Source organism: Lepidochelys kempii, chromosome 2 (genome assembly GCF_965140285.1).
Source record: "Lepidochelys kempii isolate rLepKem1 chromosome 2, rLepKem1.hap1, whole genome shotgun sequence".
Lineage (NCBI taxonomy): Eukaryota > Metazoa > Chordata > Testudines > Cheloniidae > Lepidochelys > Lepidochelys kempii.
The window spans coordinates 30829974-30856072 of NC_136381.1; positions in this window are offsets into that span (position 1 = coordinate 30829974).

Consider the following 26099-nt stretch of genomic DNA (forward strand, 5'->3'; position numbering starts at 1 on the left):
AGGACTGAGCCATAAATGACATTTAGCCAACACAATAACCCTCCGTTGCCTGGAGGATTTTTAATCCAAGATTTTTTCACAAGTAAAATCCAACCTGTGCAGTAGAAACACTTTACTGGTTCATACTTTCAAGCAGGAGGATTTTTAAAAGATAGTCATTGATGCAGTAGAAATAGATGTTCTCTTCCAAGGTAAAACAAACCCATCAATAATTGTCAAGTGGAACAGAGAATTATGTATTTAAAAGAAAACTTTTGTTAAAAATGAGAGCTTCCTTTCTGGAATAATAATGAAGTATATCTGGAAACAGTGTTCTCACTGATATTAATCTTTTCATTAACTCAGTTAGCATGAATTCATAATCTGGCTGACATTTTAAGTCAGGCTTGCACTGCTTCTGAAATAATCAGTTTATATAATAATCTACATAGCAAAACTATTTACACTTGTTATGTTAAAATGAATCATATTAGGAGAATCTGACTTCAGCTGGTAGTTAACTGAGATCAGGGATACATATTCGGTTGTAGTTTTACAAATGAGTTCCCTGTTTGCATTCAGGTCTGATTCACAGCTCCTAGCAACATCAAGTCTTTGTTAATAGATCCTTATCTACAGAAGTCAGTAGAATATATTACTTGATTAGAAAGAAAGAGAACATATGTTTGCATACATGTATTAATTTTAATGAATTAATGATATTTGAAGTGAAGATACATATTGTAGAAGGTACATTTGACCTTAGATTAAAAAAAAACCCTATATTATTATTATTAAAAATGAGCTTTATTGTTGCATTTTATTTGGACACTTTATGCCTAATTCATAAAACAGTTACTTGCCTTTGTACCAAAAGCAGACAGTGAATGAAACAGCTGTTTGGCATCTTAAGAAACAGTAACCGTACCAATGGCCCTAAGAACTATTATTAATGCCACCCAACACTCAAAGAGCACATTGTATCTTCAAAGCATGTTCTTACACTTTGCCAAATTTAGAAGGAAGGGCTTAAGTACACTGTTGGCCAAATCTTATGGTGGTGTTTTCTAGGTGTGTGCATTTGTGTTAGGAATGTATGCATCTGTGTAAAGAGATAATATTACAGTAAATTAAGCAGCTGTAGTTTGCTAGACTAATAGTTCAGCATCCTGCCTCTTGCAGTGGATGCCTGAATCTTTTGGAGGAATGTGAACCCTGAACTTCTAATACACTTGGCCAATTTTGCCATGTACATAGGGCTGGGGAGATACTTTCCTCCCCCACATAATCAGCTGATGCTTTCAATCAGAAAATTGAATTGCTCTGCTTTGGCATGCAAAATTACAAATGTTAGCATTAATCATAACTCCATCTCATTTTAAAATCCAACCACGTTTGATCAAGTGAATTTCACAGATGGAATATACTCTGTAAAAGTGTGTCTGACATTAACTGAGGTCTGTACAGCCAGGTTGCTTTGCTGACTCTAAGTCACAAGCCTGAAATTTTTCACAAAAAGGGGAAGATAAGGTCTAGTTACATGTATAAGGCACATCAATAAATTATTTTTATATAACTTTAAAAGTTACTTTTACCACCCAATGTTATTTAGGACAGACCGAAAGCTCAGCAAAGTCAATGGAGAGACTCCCATGCATTCCAATGGGCTTTGAGTCCAGGATTTACATAGCAGAATACACACCTGTCTGAGAAAACAGTACATCTTTACTCCCTTTAACAGAAGAAAAAAATAGTCCAAATAGTCTGTTTTTATCAGTACCTGTTTTTCTTAATTGCTGCAGCATACTGGACACATAGCACCATGAAAATATCTACATGATCTTAAATGTCTTTCCATACAGAAGGACCTGCATGTTCAAAGCCCATCACCATACATGATAGGTTTGGATTTTTTTTTTTTTGGCCAACATATAGTACTTTAAATTTAAAAGTAATCTGCCATTATGCAGAAATACTGCACTATACTTGTGATATTTCTGGACCAGACTAAAATAAAATATCTGAACTTCTAGATGCTTCTCTGCACCAAACAGATTCTCCAAACCTTTTGAGGTTTGTCCATTCCTAATTGCACATCTAATGTCATGAAACACAGTGATATTAACATACCTGTTGGTAAATTACATCTCAGATTCCTTTATGTCTAATAAGCCTTTACTACATGATTTAACATCCCTCCCCACAAACTTTCAGTTTATTCCACCCACTTTTTGTTTGCTAAAAGAATCACATATGATTCCCAACCTAAGTGGTGTCGCTTGGAATCAGACCTTCTGGAAATGAAATTTCTCATACTTTTTGTTAAATATGTGATATAACTTGATGCTATCACATCAGATTAGATTATGTCACTTCATTTTATATCTGGATTTGGAAGATTATTATGCTGTGATGCCCCAGCTCTTAGCAGTAAACACTAAAACCCCCTTATTTTAAACTTGGGATCCATCATCATTTCAGTTTGTCAGTACTTCATTAAAATTAATCAGAGAAAGTAAAAGCAGAAGTAATGTTAAAATTCTCTTGTTGTGAACTGGCTAGTATCCCAATATAAAATCAGAGATATTTTAGGTACCTTTACAAAATCTGTCTTTTTAAAGGCTTTTTTTCAAATAATTACAACAATCATTTGTCTTTTTTTTTTAAGTGTGATTTTTGTCTAGGTTTTGAAATCAATACGCATGTACAGGAACCTTTTTTCTCCCACAGCTCCATTTCTAGTACACATTAGAATCATAGAATATGTGGGTTGGAAGGGACCTCGGAGGTCATCTAGTCCAACCACCTGCTCAAAGCAGGACCAATCCCCAATTTTTCCCCCAGATCCCTAAATGGCCCCCTCAAGGATTGAACTCACAACCCTGGGTTTAGCAGGCCAATGCTCAAACCACTGAGCTATCCTAGTGCCAAAAATTTTAAAAATGGGTCACAAAAGTTAGATTCAAATGTTAATATTCAGGCCATTAAATAAGTGGGCTGATTTTCAAAGATGCTGAACACCCAGCTCTTCCCCCTGGCTTCTGTGGGGGTTTGCTAATTGTTATTGTGAATCTTCATATTAAGAGATTTCTTGAAGTCAGGCAGCATCTTGATAGGGCTCAGAGGGTAGCTGTCATAGGGAAAGGAAATATTTATATGGCAAGTTGTCAGCTATTGTATACAGTACTAAGGGACCGAGAAGCCTCATAAATCAGCTGTATACTGGATACATAGATGCAGAGGACTGTTTGCCTGTTCTGAAAGTTGTGGAGGGGTAGGGACACTGAGTTCAACTGCATACCTGGCCCTCTGCCTTATCCGGCACAGTTGGAATACAGTCCTTTAGGTACCATACCTTGCTGTCATAAGTTAGAATAACTTAAGGTCTGTTCTAACTTTCCTCAGGACCAGTGTAGGGGCAGCTTCGTACCAGCTGGCAAAGGCTTTCCTGTTCTTTAACAGCAACCCTCAGTAGGCTTGACAAGTTCACTACACATAGCACACCACTTTCATAGTATTTATCCATAAAGACTGTCATGCAAGGTCTGTTCTAAAAGCTCATGTTGAACTGATCCTTGTATCATTGCTTGATATATGAACAGACATTTAAGGAGTGGTGCATATGTACTGAAAATATGTTTTAAAGTCTGTCAGTAACCAAATAGAAAACAGATTTCTTCCAGACAAGAATAGGAGGTGTATTCCCCTGTCTATCTTGGTTCACCATTAAGCATTTTAATGGGATCCCAATTTACATATTAAGTAAAAACATTTTATATATGTGTGTGTGTGATGTGATGTGATGTTATACAAGAGTTGAATCAAAGAAATTAGTGCACTGTCCCCTGGGGGACTGCAAACCCATTAATTGCTGTGAGTGTCCAGTAACAAGGCCTGGATATTACAGGGGAACATTTTAAGGGAGGTCAGGGATTGGGATGCACCTATTATTAACCTGCAATGCAAAGTAAGGGCTAGTATAGCCCTAAAGGTATTGTTTTGGTGGCTAACAGACTGGTGGTGTCAGGGAGATGACACCAGCAAGTCTTCCTCTTGCTTGAGTCTGGGGTGCAGGTGGGGAGGGAGGAAGGTTACTCATAGTCCTGGGTATCCCAAGAAAGCATCACAGTACAAGATGCAAGCTTAGAAAAAACAAAGATCATTTAAAACACAATGGAGCAGTCACATTATGTTTCCAAGAGAAGAAAAACCTAGAACTCATACAACTTTGTAGTTTTACTTTAACGAAGCAAATATTATTTTTAAAAGTATTTCAGGATAAACTACAAGGCCCTCTTATTCTCTATTTACACTGGAAGGGTAATTCCATTGATGGAAAAACTAGTGTAAAATCAAATTCAATGAATGGGATCATTCTCTAGTTAATATGGTATGTACTCATGAACCTGTTTTCAGCTTAGCTGATTTTTTAAAAAAAACTAATTGCTTGTTTGAATTTCCTAAGAATTCACATTTTCCTATATTTGAAGTATCTGAAACAATGGACCAGACTAAGCTCAACACCACCAGTGTAAATCCAGAGTATCTGAAAAGATTTTAGCCCATTATTTGCATCAACTGACTTCAGCAAAGTTGCTCTAGATTCATATTGGTATACCTAAGAGGCCTATTGTAGGGTATGTCTGCACCACTCAGGCTGAAGCCAAAGCCTACGCAGTTTAGTTTCACAGGGGGCCCTGTGGCATGGGGCCCTAGGCAATTGCCATGCTTGCTACTCCCTAATGCCTGCCCTGGTTAAGTACATGAACAATGCAGGATTGTGCCCATGAGTTAAAATCCACTTTCTTTATCTGTTACATATTGTATGTTAGTGCTCTCATAATCATTAGAGTTTGAAATGCTTCCTGGGCCTAGTGCAGTCCTTTGTAGTATCATTTGATTTTTCATTCCTGATAGATGGCTATTAGCACCTAAATCATGTAGCTACTAAATAAAGGGTTCACAACTTGTTTCTAGCATGGGCTACATCTTCATAGATTGCCTTGGACATAATCTACCCTTCTATTCAAGATCAGATCAGCCACTTTCTCTTCCGTCCAATTTATATTCATCCTCTCTCATAATGCAAGAGCAAAAGTGCATTCAATAAAATGAAAGGTGGCAAATTTAAAATGATTACAAGGAACTGTTTTTTTCACATCATGCAGAAGTAGTCAGTGGAATTCATTGGCCTAAGATATTGAGGTTTAGGAGAATTCAGATAAAGGATTGCATGTTGATATTAACAACATGCAGAGTTATAAAAGTAAGACTTAAATAGCCACCAAGAATTTTGATAGGGAGATATATCCTCATGCTTCAGCACACAAGTCAGCCTCTAATTGAAGATCAAGAAGAAGCTTTCTTGGTAGGTAATAATATAAGGTTTTAAAATATCTTGCACCTTCCTTTGCAACAGCTTATATTGGCAACTACTGGAGACAGTGAATTGGATTAGGCTGATTCAATATGACTAAGAGTCAGCAGTGTGCCCTTGTTGCCAAAAAGGCCAATGGCATTTTGGGATGTATAAGTAGGGGCATAGCGAGCAGATCGAGGGACATGATCGTTCCCCTCTATTCGACATTGGTGAGGCCTCATCTGGAGTACTGTGTCCAGTTTTGGGCCCCACACTTCAAGAAGGATGTGGATAAATTGGAGAGAGTCCAGCGAAGGGCAACAAAAATGATTAGGGGACTGGAACACATGACTTATGAGGAGAGGCTGAGGGAGCTGGGATTGTTTAGCCTGCAGAAGAGAAGAATGAGGGGGGATTTGATAGCTGCTTTCAACTACCTGAAAGGGGGTTCCAAAGAGGATGGCTCTAGACTGTTCTCAATGGTAGCAGATGACAGAACGAGGAGTAATGGACTCAAGTTGCAGTGGGGGAGGTTTAGATTGGATATTAGGAAAAACTTTTTCACTAAGAGGGTGGTGAAACAATGGAATGCGTTACCTAGGGAGGTGGTAGAATCTCCTTCCTTAGAGGTTTTTAAGGTCAGGCTTGACAAAGCCCTGGCTGGGATGATTTAACTGGGAATTGGTCCTGCTTCGAGCAGGGGGTTGGACTAGATGACCTTCTGGGGTCCCTTCCAACCCTGATATTCTATGATTCTATGATTCTATGACTATGACAAACAAAAATAACTGACCCTCTATTTTTTCAGTGCAGGAGCATTTGGGTCCTTACTTGCACTAGTTTAAATCTGGAGTCACTCAACTGAACTCCGTGGAGTAAATCCAGATTTACACCAATATCACTAAGTAGAATTTGGCCTACTACTATGTCCTTTGAGTGAATATACAAAATCAATCAGAAGGGGAGTGAAAGTATAGTAGGTAAGAACATCTGAGTATAATGGGGAAAAGCCATTAGGAAAAAAGCAAGACAGAGACAACCCCCAGCCATCAAACTCTAGAAAAATCCCACACCAGGATCCACTTCCTGGACTCTACAATCAGCTTCAGCAATGGAACGCTATGGACAACTATATACAAGAAACACAAATCACCACACTTACCTTCACAGATCTGGTAGCCACTCCAAACACACCAGGAAATGTGTTCTCTACAGGCACTCAGATACAGAATATGCTCTGAGGAGAAATTCTGGGATACATACCTTAACACACTTAGAATCGACTTCATCAAACAATGCACTCCAGAGAAGTAGATTTCATCATGGAACAGACTATCCCAATACCCCAAGAGAACCTGCTTCAAGCCAAAAAAACCCTAAAACCTCTGACTGCATACCTCCTAGTTGTCCCCGGCCACCCAACACTGGAATCCTATGGGGTATCATTAAACAATTATAACCTTTACTTGATGGGGACCACATCCTGAAAAATATCAGAGGGGTAGCTGTGTTAGTCTGTATCCATAAAATCAACAAGGAGTCCGGTGGCACCTTAAAGACTGACATATTTATTTGGGCATAAGCTTTTGTGGGTAAAAAACCACTTCTTCAGATGCATGGAGTGAAAATTACAGATAAAAGCATAAATATACTGGCACATGAAGAGAAGGAAGTTACCTTAAAAGTGGAGAACCAGTGATGATGAGGCCAATTCAGTCAGGGTGGATGTGGTCCACTCCCAATAACTGATGAGGAGATGTCAAAACCAAGAGAGGGAAAATTGCTTTTCTAGTGAGCGAGCCACTCTCAGTCCCTATTAAAGCCCGAATTAATGGTGTTAGGTTTGCAAATGAATTGTAGCTCTGCAGTTTCTCTTTGAAGTTTTTTTTTTTTTTTTTGTTGAAGGGTGGCTACTTTTAAATCTGTTATTGAAAGTCCAGGGAGATTGAAGTGTTCTCTGACTGGCTTTTGTATGTTATCATTCCTGATGTCTGATTTGTGTCCATTTATTCTTTTATGTAGAGACTGTCCAGTTTGGCCAATGTACATGGCAGAGGGGCATTGCTGGCACATGATGGGATATATCACATTAGTAGATGTGCTGGTGAATGAGCCCCTGCTGGTGTGGCTAATGTGGTTGGGTCCTATGATGGTGTTGCTAGAGTAGATATGTGGACAGAGTTGGTGTCATAAATATAAAGGGAAGGGTAAACCCCTTTGAAATCCCTCCTGGCCAGGGGAAAGCTCCTCTCACCTGTAAAGGGTTAAGAAGCTAAAGGTAACCTCGCTGGCACCTGACCAAAATGACCAATGAGGAGACAAGATACTTTCAAAAGCTGGGAGGAGGGAGAGAAACAAAGTGTCTGTGTCTGTCTGTATGCTGGGTCTTTGCTGGGGATAGACCAGGAATGGAGTCTTAGAACTTTTAGTAAGTAATCTAGCTAGGTATGGGTTAGATTATGATTTCTTTAAATGGCTGAGAAAAGAATTGTGCTGAATAGAATAACTATTTCTGTCTGTGTATCTTTTTTGTAACTTAAGGTTTTGCCTAGAGGAGTTCTCTATGTTTTTTTAATCTAATTACCCTGTAAGATATCTACCATCCTGATTTTACAGGGGGGATTTCTTTATTTCTATTTACTTCTATTTTTATTAAAAGTCTTCTTGTAAGAAAACTGAATGCTTTTTTCATTGTTCTCAGATCCAAGGGTGTGGGTCTGTGGTCACCTATGCAAATTGGTGAGGCTTTTTATCCAACATTTCCCAGGAAAGGGGGGGTGCAAGTGTTGGGAGGATTGTTCATTGTTCCTAAGATCCAAGGGTCTGGGTCTGTAGTCACCTAGGCAAATTGGTGAGGCTTTTTACCAAACCTTGTCCAGGAAGTGGGGTGCAAGGTTTTGGGAAGTATTTTGGGGGGAAGGACGCGTCCAAACAGCTCTTCCCCAGTAACCAGTATTAGTTCGGTGGTGGTAGCGGCCAGTCCAAGGACAACAGGTGTAATATTTTGTACCTTGGGGAAGTTTTGACCTAAGCTGGTAAAGATAAGCTTAGGAGGTTTTTCATGCAGGTCCCCACATCTGTACCCTAGAGTTCAGAGTGGGGGAGGAACTTTGACAGTTGGCAATGGGGTTTGTTGCAGGGTTTGGTTCCTGGGTTAGTGTTTTTGTTGTGTGGCATGCCCCAATTCCCCTGGCTCACCATAATGAACATTGTTTGATACCCCAGATAATCTTTCCTTTAAAGCAAGCAGTTAGGGCTTTGCTCTTCTTATAGAAATGCACAGACCTGAACACCCTAGTTGCTATAGGAAAATAGAATTTTGTAATCTCAAACTCTTTCTCTAATCCTTTTGAAACTAGAACAAGGAACAGGTTTCAGAGTAGCAGTTGTGTTAGTCTGTATCTGCAAAACGAAAAGGAGTACTTGTGGCACCTTAGAGACTAACAAATTTATTTGAGCATAAGCTTTTGTGAGCTACAGCTCACTTCATCAGATACATGCAGTGCAAAATGCAGTGGGGAGAATTTTATATACACAGAGAACATGAAACAGTGGGTGTTACCATACACACTGTAACAAGAGTGATCAGGTAAAGTGAGCTATTACCAGCAGGAGAGACTGTAGTGATAATCAAGGTGGACCATTTTCAGCAGTAGATAAGAATGTGTGAGGCACAGTGGGGGGGGGGAGGGGAATAAACATGGGGAAATAGTTTTACTTTGTGTAATGACACATCCACTCCCAGTCTTTATTCAAGCCTAAGTTAATGGTGTCCAGTTTGCAAATTAATTCCAATTCAGCAGTCTCTCATTAGAGTCTGTTTTTGAAGTTTTTTGTTGAAGAATTGCAACTTTTAGGTCTGTAACCGAGTGACCAGAGAGATTGAAGTGTTTGCCGACTGGTTTTTGAATGTTATAATTCCTGACGTCTGATTTGTGTCCATTTATTCTTTTACGTAGAGACTGTCCAGTTTGACCAACGTACATGGCAGAGGGGCATTGCTGCCACATGATGGCATATATCACATTGGTAGATGTGCAGGTGAACGAGCCTCTGATAGTGTGGCTGATGTGATTAGGCCCTATGATGGTGTCCCCTGAATAGATATATGGACACAGTTGGCATCAGACTTTGTTGCAAGGATAGGTTCCTGGGTTAGTGTTTTTGTTGTGTGGTATGTGGTTGCTGGTGAGTATTTGCTTCAGGTTGGCGGGCTCTCTGCGAGCAAGGACTGGCCTGCTTCCCAAGATCTGTGAGAGTGATGGGTCATCCTTCAGGATAGGTTGTAGATCCTTGATGATGCGTTGGAGAGGTTTTAGTTGGGAGCTGAAGGTGATGGCTAGTGGTGTTCTGTTATTTTCTTTGTTGGGCCTGTCCTGTAGTAGGTAACTTCTGGGTATTCTTCTGGCTCTGTCAATCCGTTTCTTCACTTCAGCAGGTGGGTATTGTAGTTATAAGAATGCTTGATAGAGATCTTGTAGGTGTTTGTCTGAGGGGTTGGAGCAAATGTGGTTGTATCATAGAGCTTGGCTGTAGACAATGGATCATCTGGTGTGGTCTGGATGAAAGCTGGAGGCATGTAGGTAAGTATAGTGGTCAGTAGGTTTCTGGTATAAGGTGGTGTTTATGTGACCATAGCTTTAAAACTATTTCCCCATGTTTATTCCCCCCCACACACACACACACACACTTCCTCACACATTCTTGTCAACTGCTGGAAATGGCCCACCTTGATTATCACTACAAAAGTTTTTTTTTTCTCTCCTGCTGGTAATAGCTCACCTTACCTGATCACTCCCATTACAGTGTGTAGGGTAACACTCATTGTTTCATGTTCTTTGTGTATATAAAATCTCCCCACTGTATTTTCCACTACATGGTGCAATGAAGTGAGCTGTAGCTCACGAAAGCTTATGCTCAAATAAATTTGTTAGTCTCTAATGTGCCACAAGTCCTCCTTTTCTTTTTTTTTAGGACAAAGAAAAATCTCACACTTGCAGGAATGAACTTTCCCTGAATGTTTTCATTGATCTGGTCCTTTGTGCTAGTGGGGTGATTTTAATACAGAGTTAGTGCCCTTTCATAGCTTCCTATACAACTCAGGCTTTACCTCAGTAGCTCTCAAAGTTCTGAGATTGGCTCAGCTGTTAACTATCACATCCACCTACCCACAGGCAAAAGTCCCCAGATGTCAAAAGTCATGGATTTATGTATTTGAAAGAACATGAACACCATGGCATCAGAGAGTCCCATGACAGCTCTAACAACATTCTTTCTTCACAGTTCTGGCAGATGGGTGCCCCCTCTTGCCTCATCTCTCTCCAGAAATGAAGATTCCACAGCCACATTTGATAGCTTGTCCCATTGCTTAACTGTTGCAATGCAGCTGTTACACTTTCCCTAAAAACATTAAGTTTTCCCTCATGCAGCCTGATACCATTTCTTGTTGCTGTCTTTATTTATGTGTTACTTATTTATTTCTTCAAATGTATATTTCATGAATACCTACAAGATGTATGAATGTAGTGCTCATGAAAGGTGCCAGACTAATAACACTTGAGATTGAAATACTCTCTCACAAAACAGATATAGTCTGTCAGGAGCAGAACTTTCATCTTAGCAGTAGCTTCTGCTGACTGAAAGTTTCTCACCTGGTAGCCTAATCTATATATTATGTGTCATAAATATAAAGGGAAGGGTAAACCCCTTTGAAATCCCTCCTGGCCAGGGGAAAGCTCCTCTCACCTGTAAAGGGTTAAGAAGCTAAAGGTAACCTTGCTGGCACCTGACCAAAATGACCAATGAGGGGACAAGATACTTTCAAAAGCTGGGAGGAGGGAGAGAAACAAAGGGTCTGTGTCTGTCTGTATGCTGGTTTCTGCCAGGGATAGACCAGGAATGGAGCCTTAGAACTTTTAGTAAGTAATCTAGCTAGGTATGTGTTAGATTATGATTTCTTTAAATGGCTGAGAAAAGAATTGTGCTGAATAGAATAACTATTTCTGTCTGTGTATCTTTTTCGTAACTTAAGGTTTTGCCTAGAGGGGTTCTCTATGTTTTTGAAACTAATTACCCTGTAAGATATCTACCATCCTGATTTTACAGGGGGGATTTCTTTATTTCTATTTACTTCTATTTTTTATTAAAAGTCTTCTTGTAAAACACTGAATGCTTTTTCATTGTTCTCAGATCCAAGGGTTTGGGTCTGTGGTCACCTATGCAAATTGGTGAGGCTTTTTATCCAACATTTCCCAGGAAAGGGTGGGGTGCAAGTGTTGGGAGGATTGTTCATTTTTTTGTTCTTAAGATCCAAGGGTCTGGGTCTGTAGTCACCTAGGCAAATTGGTGAGGCTTTTTACCAAACCTTGTCCAGGAAGTGGGGTGCAAGGTTTTGGGAAGTATTTTGGGGGGAAGGACGCGTCCAAACAGCTCTTCCCCAGTAACCAGTATTAGTTTGGTGGTGGTCTCGGCCAGTCCAAGGATAACGGGCGTAATATTTTGTACCTTGGGGAAGTTTTGACCTAAACTGGTAAAGATAAGCTTAGGAGGTTTTTCATGCAGGTCCCCACATCTGTACCCTAGAGTTCAGAGTGGGGGAGGAACCTTGACATTATGTATTAATTATATTGATTACTTAAAAATTCCCAGTTATTACTTTGAGGGTTGACAGTTCTTGTCCCAAGATAAGGCCCAATATTAAAATTAAAATAAAATTAAAATTACTGTATAGTTGGGAACCCCAATGTGCACAATTGCAACACTCACACTATAGGAACCCTTCTATATTTACAATAATACATTTAGCAAAGTCACAAACACTAATCCAGCCAGGTAGATAGAGATAATACAGAATGTGCATCTGAACATCCATATACTCACACCATCCCTTGCAGAACAACCTGGAATGCTAGCCATTATCTTCCTCATCACCATCACCTTCCTCATCATCACCAGTGGCCATCATCCTGGCACCTCCCAAGGGCAACATCTGTCTCTCTTCCTGCACACAGGATGCAGCTTTTATAATATGTTAGGCTGACACCTCTATGTCCAATGCATATTCAGTCGGGGGTCTCTCCCCTCTTTTTTATTTGTATTTCCTTACCCTACTCATGCTGGTGTACCCTTTTCTTATACATTAGTATATTAATGATCTCAGCTTATCATATACATCAATTTGTTGCCATCTCACTGTTGTGATTAGATATCTGTGGACGTTAGCTCATGTTCCTGTGGTTGGCTGATGTAATTATGGACAAAATTCACCTTCACATCCTATTTTCAGTTCCCCAGAACTTAGGGATGACCATTAAATCATTTATCTTGTGCCAAATTTCATAGGCCTCAAGCCTTACGCTAATTGCTGAAGCTTATTTCTTACAAGGTACAGGCTTGTAGGTTCCTTATATTATTGCTGAATATAATAAAGGCAAAATACAATGAAGGCAAGGCAGTGAATATAATAAGGGTAAGCTATCCCAATGGGCTACAGGCCAGATTATAGGGACCACACACCAACAGGAGCAACCTGTTCCACATTCAGCAGTTTGCGTGAAACAGCCCCAGGACAGACTGTCTCAGACAGTCCCAATCTCTTTTTGGATAACGTTGCAATCCTACAAATGCCACAATCTAGCCCTCAGTTATTCCAAAGGGAGAACACTGGGTGTTCAAAGTCTGTTATACAGCATAGTAATTAGCAGAATAGTTTTTAGTAAAACCCAGAAAAGAACATATATAAACCCTAACCTGAAAAAAACAAACCCATAAATGCCAGAGTGTGAATTCAAATTTCAGCACCCTTGAACACACTGGGATTAAAGGTGTCAAGCAGAAGAGAGGAAAGGAGGAGCAATTAGTATGGCTTCAATGACCAGGATCCTGACAAGGGCATGCTGGACCAAGGGTCTGAAAAGGGTGAAATCTGAGGCTAAGAGTAACAACAGAGTTTGAAGTCAAGTTTCAGGCAAGGATCAATACTAAGGATCAAAGTCCAAGTTAGGTTTCAGGGTCGAGGTCAGGAAGCAAGGTCCAAATTAAGCCAAGCTCAAGGTCCAAAGTCCAAGGGCAGGAATGCCCCTTGGGTTTATATAGAGTGGGGGACCAATCAGAAGCGATAACTCTGCTGTCTGTCAGACCTGTTCAGGTAGGTCTTCCCATGATCTGTGTCCACAGTGGGTTATGGGTAGTAGAGCACAAACTCATTATAGCTAATGTTGTATAGCAGTTTGCAGGTGTTCACTCACTGGGAGCCCTGATGATTTGGGTTTGACCCCTCCTCTCCCTGAAGAAGCACCATCTAGCAGCCTGGTTTTGTCTGGGTGGGCCATGTGGAAGATGGCCAGGGCCATGGATTTGGGATGCTGACTCTCAGGATTGTTTTTCTGAGCCACAGCCCTCATGAAGGAGTGCAAGTATTGTTCTCACACTTGATTTGCTTGTTTGAATTGACTGTCAATGTAAAGGTGATAGACAGTGGACGTGTGTGTGTAGACCCCAAGCAATCGTAAGGTTCTGTGCCAAAACTGCAACACAAACTGCTGACCCCAATCGGTTGTGTCTTGTTCCTGGAGTCCATGGAGACAGATGACACGAGTCATCTAGAGCTAGGGTGTTTCTTCTGTGGAGGGCAGGTGTGCAATATGGATGAAGTGGGCCATTTTTGTCAATTGGTTGACCACAGGGAAAACTACAGTGTGCCTGTTAGACATGGGGAGCTTGACTATAAAGAGTAATGGCTGCCCAGGTTCTGGTCAGAGCCTCAGAAGGCATTAAGGTGCCAAAGGGTTTCAAGCTCACCATATTTGTGTGGGAACATGTCATACAGGAATCAGCATATGAGAATGGATTGTTGTGTATTTTGGAAAAAGAAAAGGAGTACTTGTGGCACCTTAGAGACTAACAAATTTAATTGAGCATAAGCTTTTGTAAGCTACAGCTCACTTCATCGGATGCATGATTTTTTCTACTGCATGCATCCGATGAAGTGAGCTGTAGGTCACGAAAGCTTATGCTCAAATAAATGTGTTAGTCTCTAAGGTGCCACAAGTACTCCTTTTCTTTTTGAGGATGCAGACTAACATGGCTGCTACTCTGAAACCTGTGTATTTTGGGGCCATCAGAAGGAGAGGAAGCCCAAACAGGACCTTGAGGCAACCAGAAGGCCAGCTAATGGCAAGCTGTGACAGGGTTGTACCCCTAACTGAGGGGATTCCAGTGGAAGATACAAGTGGACCTTGACATAGAGCAAGCCATCCTGGACCCAATGTTTCCACTAGCATGTTGCCTCAGGTTCCTTGGGAGAGGGCTCCTTCATGGCAGCTGAGCCGATCAATGACATGAGTCTGGGAGAACTGGGGCTTAAAAATGCTTGGGGACTTAGTTTGGAGGAACTATTGGCTGGAAAGATTCTCCCCTTTTGGGTACAAATCATCAGTAGTCTTGTTCTGGGACTCCAGGTGGTACATGATGGTAAAATGTAAGCATGAAGAAAAGGGTTCAGCAAAGCTGCTTCTCATTCAACACTTTGGCTCTATGATTTTATGAGCTGTGTAAACCTGTACTGTACACTGAGAACAACTCTTTGATGTCTGTTTTCATGGCGAGAAGTTCCTTATCAAGAATTTAATAATTCTGGTCAGCTGGAGTGAGCTTCTATGAATAGATGCAAGGGAGGAAGTGCTGTTGGAGACCACATCTTTGGGAGATTTTGGCCCCAATTGCCACAGTGGAGGCATCTGTCTTGATAACAAAGGATTATGTCAGGACAGGATGGACCAGGATTGGGGCACTCATAAAAGTCGTCTTGAGCCAGTTGAATTCTTGTTGGGCCTTTGGGGGCTGGGTGAAGGTGTAGTTTTTGAAGAGAAGTGCTGTCAATGGAGCAATTTCACCTGAAAAAACAGAGCTGAAGTGACTATAAAAGTTAGCAAGGCCAAGGAAGCATTGTAGCTCCTTCATGTTTTGGCAGTGTGCGGGGATAGGGGCAGGTCTGTCCCACCTCCACTTTCATGTGGTCCATTTAAATGCTCTTGTGGGACAGAATGTAGCCCAGGAACTCCATGGAGTGCTAGCTGAATCTGCCCTTTTCTAGCTTCATATACAGACTGCATTGGTGAAACCCTTCCACGACTAACTGGACATGGTGGTTCTGTTGCTTGGGATCCTCAGAAAAGATGTACACTAGACCACTATGATGTCCTGGTCTCAGATATCATGGAAAACCTTGTTCACAAAGTTCTGGAATGTTGGAGGAGCATTTGTGAGGTCAAACAGTATTACCTGGTATTCACAGAGGCAAAATGGGTTTGAAAATCTGTCTTCCGCTCATCCCTGGGTCGGACGCAAAACAGGTTGCACACACCCTGTAGGTCAAGTTTCCTGACTAGCTGGGATAATCATACACAGATGAATAGTTCTGGGATGAGTGGAAGGGACTACTGATTACTGATGGTACACCTGATTTAGGGCCTGCTAGTCCACACATAGTCACAAGGTTATTTTTAATTAAATGAACCAGTGCCCTGGCAGGAGAGGTAGATGGCCAGATGAAACCCTTGGCCGGAGTCTCCTGGAGACAGGAATGCAGGGCAGCCAGCTCAAGTCCCAACATCATTTAGATGGCACCTCAACCCATGGCTGCAGTTTGATTGGGCAGTCATAGTCCTGAGGTGGTGGTAGGGTGTCAGCATTCTTCTTGACAACATCACCATAGTTGCTGTATTTGGGGGTCAATGCCAAAGTCAACTCTGGTGGTGGTCCTACCTGACTCATAGCCAGGGCCCAGAAGGGGATCTTCTTTCTGGGGTTCATCAGGTGGTGTGCTTAGACAAAGATGCTAGCAGAAGTTGGAACAGATGCTAACCTGGTGCTCACACCAAAGGCCAAAGGATGTACAAATAATGAACCTCCATCCACAAATGCAGAGTGGATGGCCCCAAACTGAAGGACTTCCTGATGGTCCTAAATGGCAACTTCCAGAGACACAGTTTCCTGTGTCACTGGCCTTTATGATAGGAGGGAGCCATTTATAATTTCCACTAGGTTAGGGACAAGTGCAAGACTGGTATCTGAAGCTGTCAGCTGACCCATAATCCACTAGTGCTCACTGAGAGGGGGAATTTGGCAATGCTCCCCTGGAACAGGGAAGAAGACCTGGCCTTTAAGGTATGGGTAGTGCTCACTGTGCCTAGAACATGCATCAGTGAGGAGTACAGGGAGCATTACCTCAGGGTTCACACAAAGTATAACCCTCTTCTGGGCCTGGGTATGGTCATTTTCCGAACTGGGTCATGCTAGAGTTTGGAGTGTGCAGTTGGTGAGAATGTGGCATGATCCTCCACAGTAAAAACACAGCCCATTGTGGTGACAGTGCTCTTTTTCATCGGGGCTCATGTGGGAGCAGGCAGTATCAAGGTGCTTGAGTTCGGGGTCTGGGTCAGAAACAGCTACCAAGGGACACTGATCAGGTGGTGTCCGGGACCCTTTTCCTCACGTCTCTTGTAGAGCCTATTGTCAATGCATACAGCACAGCAAACAATTGTGTTTATGTTTAAACAATTGTTTTTATGTTGGTTGGGGCCTCCATATGAGAGAGCTCATCCTTAATCTCCTCACATAGTCCCTACCGTAACTGGTAGAGTTGGGCTGCATCATTGCACTCAGTGTTGGAAACTAGTTGCCAAAAGTTGGTGGCATAGTAAAAGCCCAGTCCCTGCCTCTGCCCTACCACTGGGTGGGCATGTTGGGGATCATCCAGTATAGAAGAAAAAACCTGGAGGAAGACATCCCAGTCAGATAGCAGTGGGCTCGCTCATTCGAGCAGGATCGAGGCCCATCCAATGTATAGCCAATCAGGAAGCTAGTACTGAGCCCTACTTCTGTTTGATCAGAGGGTTAAAACTGAGGATGGAGCAGAAACAGCATGCAGCACTGGTTAATAACCCCCCGGGGATTATTGGCAGTCCCCATTAAAATGTTCTGGCAGTGGGACTGGAGGCTCAAGATCCAGGTACGGAGCCTCAGTGTGCACCCTTAGTGCAGTGTTCTCATCCCACAGCTGGGTTACCTGTTCTCATAGCATCTGATTACCTGCATCATTCTATGTGAGTTGGTCCACAGTGCCATGTTTTCATGATTTTGATTCTTTGTTGCAAGCTATAATATTTGGGCTGAAAATGTGGGGAACTTGCCTGGGAACAGTCAACCATTCTGTGTCTCCAGTACCTCTTGGGACATGCTGGGAAGGCAGTGGCCTGCTGCTTACATACTTTCCCTGTGTAGACCTTCATCACAGGCTAGTTGTACAGGAAAACTGTCAGGATCCTGACATGGGCAACCAGGACCAAGTGTAAGAACAGGATCAAACCTAAGGCTGAGAGTAATAGAGGAGTTTGTAGTCAAGGTCAAGGCCAGGGTCGATACCAATCGTCAGAGTCTGAGTCAGGTTTCAGTGTTGACCCCAAAATCAAACTCCAGACACCCTCACAATGGCCTGCCTATATCAATAATCCACTTTTCAATTTGTCTGTTTTGGTAGGCAAAAGTGGGTGGCCCGCCCTAAAGAAATTACTAAGGGTTCCCTCTCACCCTTGGAAAACTTCTCTGGGATAGACTAATTTGGTTAACTCTTGGGAGGACATGGATACAGCCTTATCGTCAAAGGATTGACACTCAGGCAGTAATTCTTTGAAAAACAAAATAATCTTTATTCAGTGTATTTATATTCCCTGATACAATACACCTTGAAAGCATACACCAAAACACAAATCACATTAGCACAGGTATGCATATCAATGTATCCAAAGCCAGACCTGATTGAAAACCTGCACCATGCTAGATTGACACCTCCCTTTAGGTTTTGGAGTGACATTTACCTAACCTCTGGCTACCAACAGACCAAAACTACCATCTCACTGTCCTTGGTTGTGTGCTAACATTGATTGCACACTTAAAATTACTGGACTTATAAAACTATAAACCATCACATTTTTTGTTTAATATATATTTATTTGTTATCTTCTGCATCTTAGTGTTATGGTCTACTGCTATTTCTTACCAATTTAATTAAATTTATTTTGGTTTCCTCCCTATTTTTAGTTAATAGCAGCAAAGCAGGTTGTTGTTTGTTTCCTTCAGTACTGTGCTTGGAAACAAAATAGAGCAGCTCAAAATCCTTTGTATCATCAGGGTCTGAGTCAGGAGGCAAGGTCCAAATCAAGCTTAGGTGAAAGCCAGGAATGGCCATGGCAGATACAGAAGATCCACCCTGTTGCCTGGACACTTCCTGGAATGCCCTTTGGGTTTATATATGGTGAGGAGCCATCAGGAGTCCTTGAGGCGGCCGTTCCCTTGGTCTGTATCTGCAGTGGATTGTGGAAAAAACAGCATGAGCTGGAAACAGCTGCCGCTGGATGGCAGCATGGAGATCTTTCCTGTCTGGCAGCTCACAGGCCCAGATTTGAGAGCAGCTGGGATTTACCTGAAATGTTACAATATGATAATTAGAATTGTCTATAGTCTGAGCAGAAAGTTTACAAGTTTAGGGGTGTGAAATAAGTGCATTTATAGGTTTTCGGAGAGTGTAGAATGGGAGTAATGGGAAATTCCAACTAACTGCCCATATAAAAATCAGAGAGATTAACTGGAAGGAATATACTGTTATAAGGTATCATGTTGTCATGGATAGACACAAGAAAGTTCAAGTATATTATACAGAAAAAGGAGAAACATACTGAAGGATAAACTCCCATTTGTTCCCTGTGATAGGTTACCTACTGTGGGCTAGGTGAGCTATTTTTCCTTTAACAAAGACATTCCTCTGAAGGTAAGTTTTCCCCAAGCTATCAAACCAACAAAATATACCTTTTACCTTTCATAATTAATACTGAAATGCAGGAAAGAGACAAGCACCATCAGGGCTACTGAAAACAGACAGGCTGCATTACTTAACATGGCAGGCATCTTCAGAAATTATTCCAATAAAAGGAATCCTTTAAATTTGCACCAGAGCACCAGCAGTGATTTAAGTGAGGAGACCATTTACAAAACTGAGAGACAAATATAGCATATTCCCTGTAAGAAAGTGACATCAAATATTTATTGTTTACTTCTTGGATACACATAAGGTGAAGAGACAACTTTAACTGAATGAACATGCTCCTAGGCCCCCTTGACAAATGTACTTCCAGAATTCATCAGCATGTCTATCTTTTGAATATGTATAATGGAAAGTAATGGAATAGATAATAGTGCATTTCCTAGTTCAGTTCAAAAATTCATTAATGTTGAGGGAAAGATGATGAAAATGTGAATTCCCACATGTGTAAAAAGAGGTTGTCAGCTTCTTTCTTTCTTTCTTTCTTTCTTTCTTTCTTTCTTTCTTTCTTTCTTTCTTTCTTTCTTTCTTTCTTTCTTTCTTTCTTTCTTTCTTTCTCTTAATTATGGTAAAAGCTTTGTTATCCGGCATTTGGGGGTGCCAGTTAGTCAAAAATTCTGGTTAACTAAGAATTATACCAATGGAGGGAGGGAGTTTGGATGAGGGAGGGGGCTGGGAGCTAGGGCTTGGGGCATGGGAGGGGCTTTGGGGTGCAGGATCCGGGTGGCGCTCACCTCTGGCTGCTCCCCAGAAGCGGCAGCATGCCCCTGCTGCACATAGGCGCAGGCAGGTAGGGAAACTGCCAGCTCCACGTCAACCTGACTTTTAATGGATATCAGAAATGTTAGTTTCTAGAGCTTTCCAGTTGGTAAAGGGTCAGATAACACAGCTTTTACTGTACAGTGGTGCCATAGGAAGAGAGTTTTTATGTTGTTTTGTTATAATGATCTTACTCATATTCTCTTATGTTTGTTCCTTATGTGTAATATGATTCCACCAAATGGACACACATCATTTTTATGATTAAAATACTTCTACTGACTCTTTTTATACAGATTGAATGACTGAACATAGGCAAGACATGGAATTCATCTTCTTGCTCATTATCATCACAGTTACATTCTTAATTGAATGTTTACTGATTTATTAAAAGCAGCAAGCATATGTAAAAACATACATGCATCTGTTGTTGAAAATAACTTTGTGATCAAAGAACACACTAGTATTTTTTGGAACTTGTCCTGTAAAAATAGTCATTTATCCTATTTTCTATAAGTGAGCTGGACACAGTTACATGCTGAGTATGAAAGCCAATTAAGTATACAAAGTGCCACAAATAACTGTAATGAGAAATATTTTTTCTTTGTTCTTTGAGTCCATCCCATGAAACACACACACCCTGAAGAATGCCAGTCATTCCAATTCATTGCACATTTTCATAAAATTCTTGGCCCACTGTTGGGAGCAATTTTTGGCAACACTGACAGGTCATAAAAACAAGTGCTCAGAGGATATATAATTTCCGACTGTTCTGCTTTAAAGAAAGCCATCCCTAGTGGCCTTGAATCTTTGGAACCAAAAATTAGGAAAGTTGAAAAAACTATAGTAAATGTGTCAAAAAGTCAAAATCAACCTCACTTTCACACACAAATACAAACCCTCTGGAAAAAATAGTGTTGGCATATGATGTAGCTCTCAAATGTGAGTGGAATAATTTCTGCTTTAAAATATGCTGCATTGAAAAACCTGTCAAATAAACTGAAACCTAGAACTACTAAATAATTAAATAAGGTATGGCACTATTCCTGTTAAGGCCTCCTGACAATTATTCAGGCTTTTTTTAGACAGTAGCTCTGATTCCCCAATCACTATGCTTCTTTTACACTATTGTAACCTCATTAACTTCAATAGCTGATTCAGACCTTGGAAAGTCAGAGAGAACTGGACCCAAAGTTTTTATACCATGCTAAGCACTATGGTTTCTGAGTACCCCTTCATGATATCTGAGCTGCTAGTAAAGTGTAAAATATCTATGAATACTCTATTTGAGAGAGAAGCAGTAAATTCAAGAGCTGAAGCAGAGGAATTTCCACAAAAGTTTCAGTCACCTACACTACCCAGTACACCAAAAATAGCCCTAGATAATCCTGTCATCTATTAAATACCGATCTAAAAATAGTAACTAAAACAGTTGACACTTTTCTGGTAGATTAAGGCAAAACTGAATTCATGATTGCTCCCTTCTCATGCTTCTCATGTACTCAGTGTAATATTTAAAAGTGAATTCACTTTACCAGGAAACATGGATAATTTTACTCAGGGCTGAAAGAGCATTTGATCATGTGGAATGGATGGTTTTGAAAATATATGATTTTTGAGTCCATTGCTTGCAGTCCTGTATGACCCATGACAATATTAGATTCAAACTTGACACACTTATTTTCACTAGCCAATTATGGTAATTATTGTTAGTCAAGGCCTAATTATTGTTAGTCAAACTTAGTGCAAGAACTTAAGCTCAAGAAATTAGAACAGGGGTATACAAATGCAAAATTTACTCGTAGTTCAAAAGGCCTGAATCTTCCTCATAAGAAATGGAAAGAATCACAACACAATTTTCTCCATTGTCTGATTTTAAGATTAGTTTTGCCAAATCCATCATTTTGTCCATTGCAGGGATCAGGATATCTACTGGCAGGCCGGGACGGTTTGTTTACCTGTAGCATCCGCAGGTTCAACTGATCGCAGCTCCCACTGGCTGTGGTTTGCCACTCCAGGCCAATGGGGGCTGCAGGAAACGATGGCTAGCACATCCCTTATCCCCTGCTGCTTCCCACAGCCCCCATTGACCTGGAACGGCAAACCGCGGCCAGTGGGAGCTGCGATCGGCCGAACCTGTGGACCCTGCAGGTAAACAAAGCGTCCCAGCCCGTCAGCGGATTTCCCTGATGGGCCGCGTGCCAAAGGCTGCCGATTCCTGGTCTCTTGGAAGGACCCTGAGGAGGGAGCAGGGCAAAGGTGCCTTTATGCTCCCCTGATCTTTACACTAGCCAGGGACCTAAAATGAGAATGACCATGGAAATATCACTTGCAGAACTATGTGCAAAACACAATTATTCATTGTAGCTTTCCCTCAATACATTTTTCACACACACACACCCTTATGAACTAATGAACCTGTTTCTCTTTCAGACTCTGAAGGAAGAGAAAGAGTGAAAGAAAGATTGCTACTGTTGTTTCTATTTTAAAATATTTGGCTGATGTGCAGATGCTATGGCAATTTGGACAATATAAGTAAATTACATAGATAAAATACCATTTGGATAAGCAGCAATTGTGGAAGAAAGGGAAAGTCCCATATACCCAGCCCAAACCCCAGAATGGAAGATTCCAGGATTCATGTGGCCCCTCCCACAACAAAGACAAAACAAAGAGAAAAATCCCAAACACACAATATTAAATTCATAGAATCATAGAATATCAGGGTTGGAAGGGACCCCAGAAGGTCATCTAGTCCAACCCCCTGCTCAAAGCAGGACCAATTCCCAGTTAAATCATCCCAGCCAGGGCTTTGTCAAGCCTGACCTTAAAAACCTCTAAGGAAGGAGATTCTACCACCTCCCTAGGTAACGCATTCCATTGTTTCACCACCCTCTTAGTGAAAAAGTTTTTCCTAATATCCAATCTAAACCTCCCCCACTGCAACTTGAGACTATTACTCCTCGTTCTGTCATCTGCTACCATTGAGAACAGTCTAGAGCCATCCTCTTTGGAACCCCCTTTCAGGTAGTTGAAAGCAGCTATCAAATCCCCCCTCATTCTTCTCTTCTGCAGGCTAAACAATCCCAGCTCCCTCAGCCTCTCCTCATAAGTCATGTGTTCCAGTCCCCTAATCATTTTTGTTGCCCTTCGCTGGACTCTCTCCAATTTATCCACATCCTTCTTGAAGCGTGGGGCCCAAAACTGGACACAGTACTCCAGATGAGGCCTCACCAATGTTGAATAGAGGGGAACGATCACGTCCCTCGATCTGCTCACTATGCCCCTACTTATACATCCCAAAATGCCATTGGCCTTCTTGGCAACAAGGGCACACTGCTGACTCATATCCAGCTTCTCGTCCACTGTCACCCCTAGGTCCTTTTCCGCAGAACTGCTGCCTAGCCATTCGGTCCCTAGCCTGTAGCTGTGCATTGGGTTCTTCCGTCCTAAGTGCAGGACCCTGCACTTATCCTTATTGAACCTCATCAGATTCCTTTTGGCCCAATCCTCCAATTTGTCTAGGTCCTTCTGTATCCTATCCCTCCCCTCCAGTGTATCTACCACTCCTCCCAGTTTAGTATCATCCGCAAATTTGCTGAGAGTGCAATCCACACCATCCTCCAGATCATTTATGAAGATATTGAATAAAACCGGTCCCAGGACCGACCCTTGGGGCACTCCACTTTATACCGGCTGCCAACTAGACATGGAGCCATTGATCACTACCTGTTGAGCCCGACAATCTAGCCAGCTTTCTACCCACCTTATAGTGCATTCATCCAGCCCATACTTCCTTAACTTGCTGACAAGAATACTGTGGGAGACCGTGTCAAAAGCTTTGCTAAAGTCAAGAAACAATACATCCACTGCTTTCCCTTCATCCACAGAACCAGTAATCTCATCATAAAAGGCGATTAGATTAGTCAGGCATGACCTTCCCTTGGTGAATCCATGCTGGCTGTTCCTGATCACTTTCCTCTCATGCAAGTGCTTCAGGATTGATTCTTTGAGGACCTGCTCCATGATTTTTCCAGGGACTGAGGTGAGGCTGACTGGCCTGTAGTTCCCAGGATCCTCCTTCTTCCCTTTTTTAAAGATTGGCACTACATTAGCCTTTTTCCAGTCATCCGGGACTTCCCCCGTTCGCCACGAGTTTTCAAAGATAATGGCCAATGGCTCTGCAATCACAGCCGCCTATTCCTTCAGCACTCTCGGATGCAACTCGTCCGGCCCCATGGACTTGTGCACGTCCAGCTTTTCTAAATAGTCCCTAACCACCTCTATCTCCACAGAGGGCTGGCCATCTCTTCCCCATGCTGTGCTGCCCAGTGCAGTAGTCTGGGAGCTGACTTTGTTCGTGAAGACAGAGGCAAAAAAAGCATTGAGTACATTAGCTTTTTCCACATCCTCTGTCACTAGGTTGCCTCCCTCATTCAGTAAGGGGCCCACACATTCCTTGGCTTTCTTCTTGTTGCCAACATAACTGAAGAAACCCTTCTTGTTACTCTTGACATCTCTGGCTAGCTGCAGCTCCAGGTGCGATTTGGCCCTCCTGATATCATTCCTACATGCCCGAGCAATATTTTTATACTCTTCCCTGGTCATATGTCCAACCTTCCACTTCTTGTAAGCTTCTTTTTTATGTTTAAGATCCGCTAGGATTTCACCATTAAGCCAAGCTGGTCGCCTGCCATATTTACTATTCTTTCGACTCATCGGGATGGTTTGTCCCTGTAACCTCAACAGGGATTCCTTGAAATACAGCCAGCTCTCCTGGACTCCTTTCCCCTTCAAGTTAGTCCCCCAGGGGATCCTGGCCATCCGTTCCCTGAGGGAGTCGAAGTCTGCTTTCCTGAAGTCCAGGGTCCGTATCCTGCTGCTTACCTTTCTTCCCTGAGTCAGGATCCTGAACTCAACCAACTCATGGTCACTGCCTCCCAGATTCCCATCCACTTTTGCTTCCCCCACTAATTCTACCCGGTTTGTGAGCAGTAGGTCAAGAAAAGCGCCCCCCCCAGTTGGCTCCTCTAGCACTTGCGCCAGGAAATTGTCCCCTACGCTTTCCAAAAACTTCCTGGATTGTCTATGCACCGCTGTATTGCTCTCCCAGCAGATATCAGGAAAATTAAAGTCACCCATGAGAATCAGGGCATGCGATCTAGTAGCTTCCGTGAGCTGCCGGAAGAAAGCCTCATCTACCTCATGCCCCTGGTCCGGTGGTCTATAGCAGACTCCTACCACTACATCACTCTTGTTGCACACACTTCTAAACTTAATCCAGAGACACTCAGGTTTTTCTGCAGTTTCGTACCGGAGCTCTGAGCAGTCATACTGCTCCCTTACATACAGTGCTACTCCCCCACCTTTTCTGCCCTGCCTGTCCTTCCTGAACAGTTTATAACCATCCATGACAGTACTCCAGTCATGCGAGTTATCCCACCAAGTCTCTGTTATTCCGATCACGTCATAGTTCCTTGACATCACCAGGACCTCCAGTTCTCCCTGCTTGTTTCCAAGGCTTTGTGTATTTGTATATAAGCACTTGAGATAACCTGTTGATCGCCCCTCATTCCCAGTATGAGGCAGGAGCCCTCCCCTCACAGACATTCCTGCCTGTGCTTCCTCCCGGTATCCCGCTTTCCCACTTACCTCAGGGCTTTGGTCTCCTTCCCCCGGTGAACCTAGTTTAAAGCCCTCCTCACTAGGTTAGCCAGCCTGCTGGCAAAGATGCTCTTCCCTCTCTTCGTAAGATGGAGCCCATCTCTGCCCAGCACTCCTCCTTCATGGAACACCATCCCATGGTCAAAGAAACCAAAGCCTTCTCTCCGACACCACCTGCGTAGCCATTCGTTGACTTCCACGATTCGACGGTCCCTACCTAGGCCTTTTCCTTCCACGGGGAGGATGGACGAGAACACCACTTGCGCCTCCAACTCCTTTATCCTTCTTCCTAGAGCCACATAGTCCGCAGTGATCCACTCAAGGTCATTCTTGGCAGTATCATTGGTGCCCACGTGGAGAAGCAGGAAGGGGTAGCGATCCGAGGGCTTGATGAGTCTCGGCAGTTGAGGAACTAACATTCTTCTTTTATGTTGCCTCTCTTTCCCCTGACCTTTTTCTTAT